The sequence below is a fragment of the Lissotriton helveticus genome, chromosome 6 (genome assembly GCF_964261635.1).
Source record: "Lissotriton helveticus chromosome 6, aLisHel1.1, whole genome shotgun sequence".
Lineage (NCBI taxonomy): Eukaryota > Metazoa > Chordata > Amphibia > Caudata > Salamandridae > Lissotriton > Lissotriton helveticus.
The window spans coordinates 1810591806-1810605205 of record NC_136067.1 but is presented as its reverse complement, the minus strand read 5'-3'; positions in this window follow the sequence as shown (position 1 = coordinate 1810605205).

Sequence of the window (13400 nt, the reverse complement as noted above, 5' to 3'; positions counted from 1 at the left end):
TGATCTAACCCTCAATGTGAGATGCCACTATATCGGTCATAGCTAAAGTGCATAAAGCCCCACAATACTTTGCCTCTCATGCAGACCCATTGTTCTACTAAATATATAAATAAACTGTATGCTAAAATCCTGGACTCTAGGCTTGAACAAATTGTCTCAGCCTTGTCTCAGCCAGAGAAATCTGGATGTATTAAAAAGTGACAGGTTTCTTGTATAAATACGGGTCTCCAAGATTCTTCAAAAAAGTTTGTCTAAAGGTTTTAAGATCTGCTTTGACGTTGTGGTGCAGCCTGAAGAGATGCTGGGGTATAAAATACTATTCAGACCTGGCCCCCATCTGGGACTCCCTAGGCACACCACTATGCCTAAAAGACAGTCTTTCCCAAGCTGTTAGAAGTGCAGGCGTAATCACCTGGTCAGATCTTGTCACGGCGGAGGGTGTTCTTCCATGGGAAGTTCTGCGGGCTATGATCGGGGACTCTTTTTCCCGTTTTAAATTCATCCAACTCCGCTCCTGGTACGACACAGAGAAAGACAATATAGGGGGTAATTGGGAAATTGAGGAAGCTCTCCAGTCTGTCGGCGTTAGGAAGAAAGAGGTAGCCCTCTGGTATAGAGAATTGTTGAATTCAGAAGTCACCACAGTCACGCCTCTACACCAGGTTTGGAGTGCATCTGCCTTTGAGGCCCCTGCCGCTGAGCTCTATGAAAGATCTCTTAAATTTCTATATAAGTTTGTTAAGTCGGCCTCACTGAAAAAGAATCACTACTATGTATTAAATAGGTTGTATTTCACGCCCAAAAAAATAGCTAAGTTTGTTCCCCCCCCCCTTGTGTCCAAGGTGTGATTTAGTAGAAGCCGATGATATACACATGTTCTATGACTGCCCGGCAATTGGCCCATTTTGGACAAAAGTGGGAGAGACACTTGATAATGTTTTAAAAACAAATATTGGTTTGAACGGGGTGAGGGTAATGTTTGGTTTAGACTTGGAAACTACTAATGAGCTCAGTGAGGATCAGATAGCATTAGCCTTCACTCTAATTATCATTGCCCGTAGAGAAATCTGCATGTTATGGAAAGATCCAGCCCCCCCACTACATGATAAGTGGCTACGGTCTGTTCTTAAAACTGCACGGTTAGAGTTGGGGGCTACACGTAATAGAAATACCACAGTATGGCTTCCATTGTGTGAATGGGCACTTGAGCTGAGGTTGGTATCCGATTCCGTGCCTGTCCAATGATTACACCGGGTCCCGGGATAAAGGGGCAGCCAGGACGGCTTCGGGTGCAGCATGGACCCTGACCCTGGGCGCACAAGAGAGAAAGGGTTGCTGGTGTCTTTCTTTTGCAAGTACCAAAGGTGAGATGAGGACAAAAAAAAAAAAGTGACAGACACAAAATGACATAAGAATGTTAATATGGAAATCGATGCATTCATCTATGAAAATTAAATATTGTCCATATTAACGGGCATCCCCCAGTGTGAACTCCACATTAACCTTGACTCGCAAATATGTAGTAAAGCAGGCCCTAAGACCAAGGCCTGGTATTGCTGATTGATAGGTCACAGGTGGGAGGGTACGTAGCTGGCAGGCAAATGCTCGGGCAGCAAACTCTTGATCAATTCCATGGATAGGCCCAGTGACATTACAAAGGTCAAGGGAGATTGCCCCAATAAAACACACGTGGCTGGAAGGGTTTCGCACGCTCCTAAAACACCATAAAATGTCAGCTGCCACATGAGTTAAGGACACATAGCCAATTAGGGCCTTGCACACACAGTAATTGCGCACTCCTCATGTCGGAAATATATAGACGTTGTCCACTGGCCATATTGTGTCCACACAAGATCGTGACCCACCTGTGGTACCCATTAGACAATTAATTTAGGACTCCAAAGGCAGCAACCAACATGCCTCACCATATATGGTATGCCAGAAACTTTTAAAAACACATCATGTTTTGTATAAAAGAAGAACACATACTGATTGTAAATTGAGACAGATTGGAAGTTCTGCTGAATCCCCGGGCGGAGGTTTGTCCTGAAGCAGCCATCACAGAACCTAGCAGGCCCTGAGACCAAGCCCTCGGATTGCTGATTGATAGGTCACAGGTGGGAGGGTGTGTAGTTGGCAGCGAAATACTCAGGTAGGAAACTCTTGATCAACCTCCTGGATAGGTGCAGGGACATTACAAGGGTCAAGGGGGATTGCCCCAATAAAGCACACATGACCGGAGGGGGTATGGTAAAGCACAATATAATGTCAGATGCCGCATTAGAGAGTATGGTTTTTCGCTGGTTTCATATGCAGATGACTCACAGATTGTCACCCCTGTTTCCAAACAGTCTGAGGCCACTGCTGTCAATTTCCATGACTGTATGACTCATATCATGAGATGGATGAGTCGTAATTACCTCAAGATCAAGACCGAAGTGATGGAATTTGGCAATGGGCCATCCCTATGGAACTCAACATGGTGACTGGTAGAGGCAGGTCAATGTCCTGTTCCATCTAACAAAGTTAAAATCCTTGGGGTTATTTTTGGTGACCCGCTTAACTTCTCGGGCCAGATCAACAGTGTAACCTCTTCCTGCTTCTTCATACTGAAGCTTCTTAGGAAGATATTTCCTTTTATCCCCATGATCTGAAGAAATCAGTGGAAGTTGCTCTCGTCCTCTCGCGGCTCAACTATTGCAATGCGCTTTATATAGGCATTGATGAAGCCCAGAGGTTAAAACTACAGTCGATACAAAATGCTGCTGCTCGGCTATTGTTAAATATTCCTAGAGGGCATTCCACCTCTGATGCTATTAGGTCATTGCATTGGCTCCCGATCCGGCAAAGGACTGAGTTTAAAGCCCTGTGCCTGATTCATAAGACATTGTTCGGCGGAGGGGATGCCGATTTTCGGAATCTCTTCTCTTGGTATACCCCCACCGGAAACCCTTGAATCTACTGATGCAAGTTTCATTTGTATTTCCAAGATTCGCAAAGTCAGATGGGGAGGCAGAAGTCTGTCACACTGTGCAGCCAAATTATGGAATCAGCTGCCTATCTCCATGAGATTAATGTCTAACAGGCTCCTTTCAGAAAGGCACTAAAACACATCTGTTTCCACCTCATTAAAAATCAGATCCCCTATCTCACCTCTTAGGGCCAAGATGCCTCGGCATTCAAGCGCTCTATAAAACTATATCCTATCCTATCCTATTCAATGGAATGCTCCTCAGGCACACCTACAAAGCACTCCACAATGCTGGACCTGCATAACTCAACCCCCTCCTCTCCTTCTACACTTTTCCCTGACATCTCTGCTCTCCCCAACTGGCCCTGGCTACCATCCCATGGATCCTCAAGATCACAGCTGGAGGATGACCCTTCTCCTACCTCACTACATACACCTGGAACTCCTTGCCTCTGCACCTCAGGCAATAACCATCACTGCCTCAATTCTGGAAGGACCTCACTCCCTGGCTCTTTGACTGAAGCGCAGATCCACCATTGCCCCTACTCGGTGCCTTGAGACCCTTACAGATAAGTTGTCGTGCTTTATATGAAACCTGATTGACTAAGTTATGAACACATAGCCAATCAAGACCCAGCATACACAGTGATCACGAGCTACCCATGCCGGACATCAGGAGATGTTATCCACTGGCCACATTATGTCCATGCAAGGTCGAAACCCACCCGTGGTAACCATTAGACAATTAATTTACAACTCCAAAGGCAGCAACCTACATTCCTTACCATATCGTGTTTTGTATAAAAGAAGGACACATACTGATTGTACATTGAAATAGTCCTCAGATCTTGTGCCTGTAACTGTTCTTATTATGAGTAACTAAACAAACTGTTCCTGTTTTGCCAAACACCTCTTCTCTTCTGTTATTTAAAGAATTTCAAACTCAAGTAACATGAACATCAATACATTTATTTGAGAAGGTTCAAGTGAAGGGGGTCCATGTTATCCCTTGATGTTGAAAGAGCTCTTAACAGGATTGAATGGAAATACCAGGAGAAAACCTTGAAAATGGTGGTCATTGTCCCTAAGATTCCTGTCAATGTTAAGCAAATTTTAAACACCTGGAGGCTGCAGTGTTGCTGAACAGTGGTATGTCAAAGTCATTCCTCTTGAAGTGTGGAGCTAAAAATATGTGCCCTCTCTTCCCCAGCACACCCCTCTCTTTTACCTGAGCATTGACTAGATGTTCTAAAACAGCAAAGTTGGTACATGATACCTCCTTGTAAGTCTTGACCTCTCCAAACCCATCTATTCTGAATCTAATGACAGAGTTTGCACAAGTAAACATGTCTAAGTCACAGATCCTGATTCTTCAAATTACTGAAGAAGTAGAGGTACTGAATCTGAAAATGAATTATTCATTTCAGAGTACCATAGACTCAATTGTATACCTATGAGTAAGCTTAACTCTGGACCGACCATTTTTTTTCATCTCCTAACTGCAGTTTTGAGGAATCTTAGGATGGACAGAGAAATATCTTCCCTGGAGGAATGAATGGACATAGGGGCTGAATCAAACTTTGGCAGACACAGGATATTCTGTGGGGATGGCAGTGGACATTCTCCTTGCCATCCCTAGTACCTATTCCCGCCAAGTCTCAGTTGTCCACCAGCCAGTGGACAACTCTCAATTGCTGTCATGCCAGTACCTCTAAATGTTGCAAATGTTTGACAGAGAGTTCCGTCAAACATAATTATGTCCATCAAACATTTATACAGTTTAATCTTTTTTTAAAACAGACTCCCAAAAGTAAACATTTGTTTTTGAAAATTGAAAAACTATTGACCCTCGACACCGTGGGATATCCTTCCATGGCGTGGGGATCTTTATCATTTACCTGCCAGTGGCAAACAGCAAATGAAACCATGTTTTGGGATGTCATCAATGATGTAATTTAACATCTAATGAATGATGGATGTAATGTGTGAGATTGAAGGCAGTATGCAACTGGGGAATATGTTATGGTTAGTTTTCTTAACCATAAATGGTGAACTTTAGTTTTTTTTTTACATTTTATTTTCTAACCGTACCTTTTACTTTACCTGTGTTTTATCTGTGAATTGTAGAGGTTTTAGAAATGTACAGTTTGCCGTTATGAGCACACCTGTATCTTGACCAGAGATTGTGTATGCAGACAATGTTGTGCCAACAGCTAATCTACACTATGGACTTCCTTCGACTGCACACAGCAGGTGAAGACTACAGGGCTTCCCTAAGCACAAGTGTCAACAGGCAGCCTTTACCTCTGTGCAGTAGAAGGTAGGAAGCAGTGTATGACCTCTGGCCAGTCCCTCGGACCCATCTTTCATTGACTTTCAACATCCAAAGTAGATGGCCTATGATTAACTACAGTGGAGATGAGACCAGTGGTCTCAAACCTGAATACTCCATTGGTGGCATACAGGTCCTGACTTTAGCTGGTCCTGCACACCATCCTCTGTGACCATTCCACTTTGACTACCGCCATTATTCGGCCATGTGGAGCGGTCGGGCTGCAGGGTCTGCCATTACGCTGGGCCCTGCATCATACCTTCCACAGGTGTCTGAAGTCTGTTCTTCACAGCTTTTGGGGGGGTCAGCTACAGGACGATATGCAGTTAGTAAGCTTCAGTACATTAACCTTATCCTGGTGTTTGGTGGTATTCTGGCTGGGTGTTACTAGCCCTTCTGTGATGCAGTAGGGCACCTTTGGCCTGTGAGGCTTATTACCAGTAGTCTACCAGCAGGCGATACTAGCCTTACTAAGGCCGATGGGCAGTACTAGTGCCTCTGTAGTCAGGCCCCATGAACCTGTGAAATTTGCACCTGGTAGTGTTGTACTGGGCAGTACTAGCCCCTCCACTGCCAGGTCCATTCATCCCAGAATCTTGCACCCCTTACTGGTGTAGTAGATGTTCTTCAGAGCCGGGGCCCATAAGACCCTGAAGCTTGCAACAATTGTGCTGTACCTGTCAGGCAGTTCAATCAGCTCTGGAGCCAGGTACCTTGAGATCTTGAAGCTTGACCGGGCAGGGGATACTAGACTCTCTGCAAGTGGGCCCATTGAGCTATTGAAGCATGGACCAGTGGTTATGTACTGAGTGGGTGGTACTAGTGTCCTCACAGCCAGGCCCCTTGAGCTTGTGAAACTTTAATCTGGTGGTGGTGTACTGGGTCTTACTCGCCCTTCGCAGCCAGGTCCCTAGAAGGGTAATGCTACCCTCTTCACAGCCGAGCCCCCTGACACGGTGAGTTTGTGGACCTGGTGGTCGTGTACTGGGAAGGGAGTACTAGCCCTTGTGCTTCAGGGACCCTTAAGAATGTAAATGTTGCACCTGGTGGTGGGGTGCTGAGGTAGTGGTGCTTATGCATCCATAGCTGGGCCTCTTAAACCTATGAAGCTTGCACCTAGAGTAGGGTACTGGGTGGTACTAGCCCCTTTACTGGCAGGCCTCTTGAACAATTGAATCTTTTTTCTGGTGGCGGTGTACTGAACTGGAGAACTAGCCCCTCTGCAGCTGGGCTTCTTTAACTTGTGAAGTGTGCTTGCAGTGCTGGTGTAACACCCATGTGGTTCTAATGCACTCTGGAGCTAGGCCCCTTGAAGATGCAAAGTCTGCACCCAGTGGTGGTGTACTGAGTAGTTCCAACCACTCTGCAGCCGCCTCCCTTATTTCTGTGAAAATGCCACGTAGAGGTGGTGTACCAGGTGAACAATAGCAGTGCTTCCACGGCCAGTCCCTTGATCCTATGAACCTTGCACTGGAGTGTGGTGTACTGGAAGGGCAGTACTAACCCATCTACCTCCGAGTCCCTTTGATCTAGAAGCTTGTACCTGTGGTTAGTTACCAGTAGAGCCGAATTAGCCACTTTGCTGCTAACCCCCTGTGAATGGTCTGTGCAATGGCAGTTGGCTGAAGGATCTAGCCTAGGAGCAGACTCTTCTATTTTCTTTTTTAGTTTTTTCTTTGAATCCATGGATCCTAAACAGGGTCCTCAAATCCACACTGGAGGTCTTCGCCGGCACATATTAGGGTATATTAGTCAAACCTATAGAGCATGTACACCTAAGTTTTCCTGGTGCTATGACAGCCAGGAGGGAAGGGTTAGAGAGCTAAGGCTAACGAAAAGCTTACTGAAATAGCCAGGCCTTCAAATGCTTCCTGAACCTCAGGAAGTTACGGTACAGCCTGATCAAGGAAGGGTGAGAGTTCTATACAATGGGGATCATGACAAAGAAGCTCCTGCCCCCTGCTTAAACTAAGGGATCCTCAACTGGTTAACAAGAGAGCATCTGAGAGCTCAAGTAAGAACATATCTCTTGATTTTGCTTGCCACAAAGGTTGGCGCATGGTCATGAATGGAATTATCATCAATAACACAAGCCATTTTAAAAACAGCTCTCTATTTGACGGGGAGGCAGTGAAGGGTCATTAAGTCAGGAGAGATATGCACATGTCTTGGCAGCACACAGATTATCCTTACTGCTGTATTTTGATTGATATTTAGTAGACTGAAATTCCGGATAGGATTGGGCAGCACCCTCAATCCAGCAGATGAGTCTAAAGTCATGAGCATAGTTGTAGAATCTACAACTATGACTCACTAGGGGTGGGATAAGTGGGCAGATGTAAACAGCTGAGCTCTGTGGGAACTTCGCAGATGACATGGGTCTTAGAAGAGGAAAAAAGGCCTACCTGCACTTCCCCTGTGTGGCCTCTAAGGAAGGATGATATCCAACTCAGAGCGTGACCTGACAGACCAGCCGCCTTCAGACGATTCAGCAGAATTGTGTGGTTGACAGCATCGAAGGCAGCCCATATATCTAGGAGAACTAGCGTGGATACATGTCCCAAAGTCAACTCCCACCATAGGTCATTGAGGAGAGAAAGCATAACTTCTTCAGTACTGTGGACTGCGTGGAAACCAGAATGCAATTGAGGAAGAAAGTTGGATTAATAAAGGAACCTGCTTAGCTCCTGGATAGCAAAACCTTCTAAAATCTGGGGGAGAAGTGAAATGGACTGATTTTCAGCAGATTAGGATCATTGCCTGGCTTCTTTTGCAAGGGAAGTATTACTGCAGGTACAAACATGTCAGGGGCAATGCCCTGAGTGAGTGACTTATTCAAAAGATCTAACAGAGGGTTGACTGCTTGCATAGTGGTAGGGGGTAGGATCCTGCGGGGAGACAGATTTAACCTTATGCATGAGAGAAATAGGAGTCTCATGCTGGAGGTAGGAAAACTGAACCAAGGAGTGATAATTAATGTTCCTACAGTCCAAATTCTCCCCAAGGTGTTGAGACAGAGAAGTGGTTGAATGCCTATCTTTAGCTAATTTAATGTTATCACAGAAAAATGTGCTGAGTGCATCACACATATTTTAGGAGGATTCTATATCCTGAATAACTTGCTTTGAACAAGTGAGTTTGTTTGATATCTTAAAAGATTCATTTTGCTGCTAAATTGATGTGTCTAGAATACAAAGAGGATTTGTTGGTGAGGGGCAGGCGTGTATGCTTCTTCAAACCCTCACTAAAACGTTCACTTTGTAGAGTGCTGTAGTTCTTATGCCACTGTGTTTCAAGTTGGCATAGCCTGGGAATTGCTACTTTCAATTCATCATTGAGCCACGCAGCTTGTTTAGTAGGAGGCCGCATTATTGGAGTATGCTCTGTGACATGTACATCACGGGCATGCTCCAGCCACTTAAAAAAACACAGTTCTGCATGCAGTGCAGTGCAGTGGCCTATATGGGAGCATATACATTAGAAATCAAGAGGGAAATTAAATGTATACAATCATAATGTCATATTGGGAAACAGTGGCACAGATAACAACAGATAAGTTAAAGGTGCAGCAGGCAATAATGGCAAAAAAAACCTGCCCCCATTCTGAGAGCCTCTATTGGTATTAAAAATTATATATTGAGAGGGCAATGCCTCCAAAATATGAGGCATAGACTACTTCTCCAGTTGGTTTTCTGTAAGACAGAGTGGGGCATATGTACAAGGGGATTGTGCCACCAGAACGAAATTTCTTTTATCGGTCCGGTGGCGTAATGATCTGCACAATAGTAACAAAGTTGTATTAAGACACTTTGCAAGGCTTGACGTCACTTTGTAAATAAGGTACCCTTTCATGCGGGTATCTGCATGAAAGGGGCGTGCAATGGATTATGCTGTGGACAGTCCACCACAACACCCATTGCATTTTGATGCTGTCCCAGATTCACAAGGATGTGTAAATCTGAGGCAGCGCCAAAAACTAATGCTGTACAAAAGCAGGCGTTAGATTGGCGCAACAAGGAAAAATAGTTTTATTTCTCCTAGTTTTTGCTTTTTTTTATGTTTGCTTCATTCTGCAGCACACATAGAAAGAGTAAAATACCATTATTGGGCAATGCAGGCACACTTACACTATGGCGCAAGGGTGACTGTGTTGGAGCTAGGCAGCTATTTTTAGCACTGGCAAAAGGCAAAACACAGGGGTGCACCATATTTTTGTAAATATGGTGCATCCCAGTGTTTTTTTTGGGGCGCTGCAAAATTTGCTGCAGTTCAGCGCCATTTCCTTGTATATATGTCCCAGTATGTCTAGTGAATTCTCTTCCAGCAAGTTGTAGATTTCAGTGCTATGCTTACTCAGGAACCTGGTATTGAAGAGAGCAATGTGTAGGGAATTATACAAACTGTTAGGGGGTACACAAAGGAGGAGAGCTGGACAAAGTAAAACTAGGTGGGACGGGGCCACAGAAAATTCCACAGGGGAAGGGATTCTAAGTAAGCCTGCTCTCCACAAGGTCTCAGAAACCTTTCAATCAAAGCGAGAACCTTTTGATCAAGGGAAAGACTGATTAATGAATCTAGGTGCTGGATCTGTGCCAATAAATTACATTTTTGTTATTTTCCTCATAGAGGGAGTCCCTTTGGGGCCCACTCCCCACATTGGTCTGTGGGCCAGAGAGTACTTACCCTGACCCTTCATGTGGTCTTTTCTTACTCATTTCAGGACTCAGAAACTCAGGAGTTTATTTACAAACCCAGTGCGCCGCTAGAGCATCAAACTTTTTGGCGTTCCAGTGGCGCAGAGTGTAGAGCCATATCTAAGAGGCCTAAACAATCCACCTTTCATGGCCTCATAGATATGGTGTATAGCAATGCAGCGCAAGTCGTTGAGTGGCTTCACACTCTATTGGCAAGGTGTGCCATTGGCAATGCCCATGGTATTTGACACATTCCCAGAGTTACAACACAGCATAAACCTGGGAATGCTTCAAAAATGCGCGCCTCCCCAGGGGAGGCGTAATGAGGAGAAATAATGTTAATACTCCTTGTTTGTTCCTCTTTCTATGTGTTCTACAACTCTTTCTATGTGTTCTGCACAATGCTTCTAAAATGCAGAGCAAGGGTACCTACGTTGGCGCAAGGTAGCCAGTGCAGTGGAAGATGACAGGAATGCACCATATCTCATAAATATGGTACATTCCTGCCCATTTCTTTGGTGCAGTGTAGCGCAGCAAAGTAAAGTGCTGTAAATGAGGCCGTCAGTTCCTGAGTCCGTTATGCCTGACACACCAGTTTTTCTCAATGTTGTTACAGCAAGTCAAATTTTTTCGGATGGGTAGAGCCTTTTCAGGATGCGTGGATCCAAAATGGCAGATGAGATAGAATTCTCCTTTGGCCAATGTGTTTTGTTTATTTTTTTAATTTTTGGATTTGAGGATGTCCACGGATCCTCAATCAACAATATATCTCTAACTTTTTCCAGCCCCTTCATGCCCAACCAGAGCCTCTCATTAAGCATAAATCCCTCTAAAACTGATGAATGGATTTACACCAAACCAACAGAGCACAATACTTGAGTAAAGCTCTAACTTTATACCAACTTTGGAGTAATTCCATTCAGCTTTTTTTTGTATCGGAGAGCAAAATTTCATAAGGGAAAAAAAGGCAAATCACACTTTTACCCCCCTTTTTCCCAGTGGTTGTCAACCATTACCTTTTCACTCTTCACTGAGCTTGTTGTTGGGATATGTACAAAGGCTGGTTGATTGAAACTAGACCTGCTACGCGAAACTACACGGAGAATGCCGGGTGCCCATTCGCGTTGTCATGTGCAAAGCGGAGTGTGTCCTTGCATTGCAAATCATACACAAATGGCACTACAGATTTCTAATGTGTGTCCTCGCATTGGAAATTCACAACTGAACGGCACCACGCAGTTCGCATGGGAACAGTCATCTTTTTTTTCTACGGTCTGTTGTGATGGTGGGCGTTTTTTCATAATCTCTCTTGAATCTCTTTAATCCTCCCCATTTAAAACCTATCAACCCCTAATGTATATTTATTATATTAGTGCCTGTCTTTGTGTTAGTGTATTTTACATTTTTTGTATTGTGTTTATATTCCCCTTTACTTCCTTATTTCTTTTTTCCTTTCACTTCCTTTTCTTTATTTTTTACCCCACCCAGTGCCACGGCAGAGGTTCGTCTTACTTGCCGGTGGCACTGCCACCCAGATGAGCCGCCCTGGTCGATCATTAGTGAGGCGGAGGTAGCAGTACTTGTTTTTTTGTACAGCACCATCTCCCCTCCATGCTGGTAGCAGGCGTCAGGCCAGGCAGCTGATACCCCCTGCAGGACCATTGGATGCATTGGGAGAGGGTGTGGTGGTGAGTGGCTTGTCCTGTAGCCAGTGTGTCTGCTGAGCGTATATTCAGAGCAGCTGGTGCAGTTGTTACAGTGAGAAGGACCAGTCTCTCACCTCAAAACATGGAGACATTGACTATGATCAAAATGAAGTAACATTTCATACCACCTAATTACATCATTGCTTACATTTCAATATAAAGAAAATGTTTAATTATATGTGAGTGAGGCTTTAGACCTCTGTTCAATTGCAAATTATCAATGCATGGTGTTTGCAGAGACTGACACAAACTCATCTTCCTCCTCACTGCCTGTGTATAGCGGAGTTTCAATTGTTCGATTTTCTGTTCCTGATGTTGCTGGACAGGATGGATTTTACAACAGTATACAAATAAATTGAACGCCACTTTCTTCGGCTGAACGGAGGTGCCTTTATAATCTGAATGTAGTATTGTTTTCTGTGTAAGGCATAGTACAGAATATTCTTTAGAATTGGGCAAATGTCAATATTACTATGTGATTTGTTTTTTGTTACTTAGTGGGTAGTTCAATGCTAATTGCCTTGTCACACTACAAAAAGACTGTAAAGTTGATGAAAGGCTCACAATTTTAAGGGACGACACAAGGATCTTTCCTGATCCTCTTAGGGAGGTGACTCCATGTTGGTCTGTTAATCACTCACTTATTAGAATATTTCAAGCTTCTTTCTCACCTGCTTTATGGAGCGATCCTCATGACAAACGTTTCTTGACTCTTCTTTGCCTTGCGCTTTCAGTGATGGATTGACTAGATTAGGGTTTAGTTTCCACTGCTAATGATTTTTGACATTTATTCACATTTTGAGCATCTTTATTTAATTGATTAACTAATGCCTTTTGGCTTCTGTATTAATTCTTAAATGTAAATAAACATTGATGGGTTACATTGTAAAATCCTGTGAAGTGTGTGGATTATCCAGTGTTAATTTATCTGTATGGATTTTCCAATATTCGTTCCTCTGGATTTTCACTGTGATTTGTGTTCAGGGCTCTCATCTTTAAAGACTCACACATAACTCTGGTCCATCAACCAGCCCTTTAGATGCAAAAAGCACTGACGCTACCATTGGTGCCGCAGGTATAGTTGCACTGGGTCCTAGAGCTCTGAGAGACCCATTGAACCCTGATAGTTACTGAATTCAACAGCAGTCAAAGGGACTGTTTTTCTAGCTTACACTAGGACCCATGGCATCCTTGCTGCACTACTGGCAGCTAATCTCATAAAACATAGGATAATGATTACATGGCATGTGATTTGACAGGAGTGACCCGTGACCTTCGCACAAAGCATATTGCACTTTGAATCAGTGTGACCATCATGAGATCTGAGGACAGCCTTGAAGTGCACAGAGGAAGTGTTGTGTATTGGCTCATGTCTTGCCAACATCTGCTATTCCCATGAAGAACAGGCTGGCACTTAAGCAGTACTGCATAAGCACATAACATTTGTTTTTAAAGCACATTACTGATGTACTGTTTGCCTGATTGCCAGGGGTCATGTGATTAGAGAGGCTGTACAGGATTACTTCACTAGGAATGCTTCTCTATAAACTCACCATTCTCTGTGTTGGCAAATCTTGGCAGTATAGGCGAAACAGAGGATATCAATGAGTCTGGTCTAGTATCACATTTATTGTTGGAACAGAGGGACTTACTGATGTATCCGAGCGTTGCAGGGCAACATGACCTTCTGGGCCACC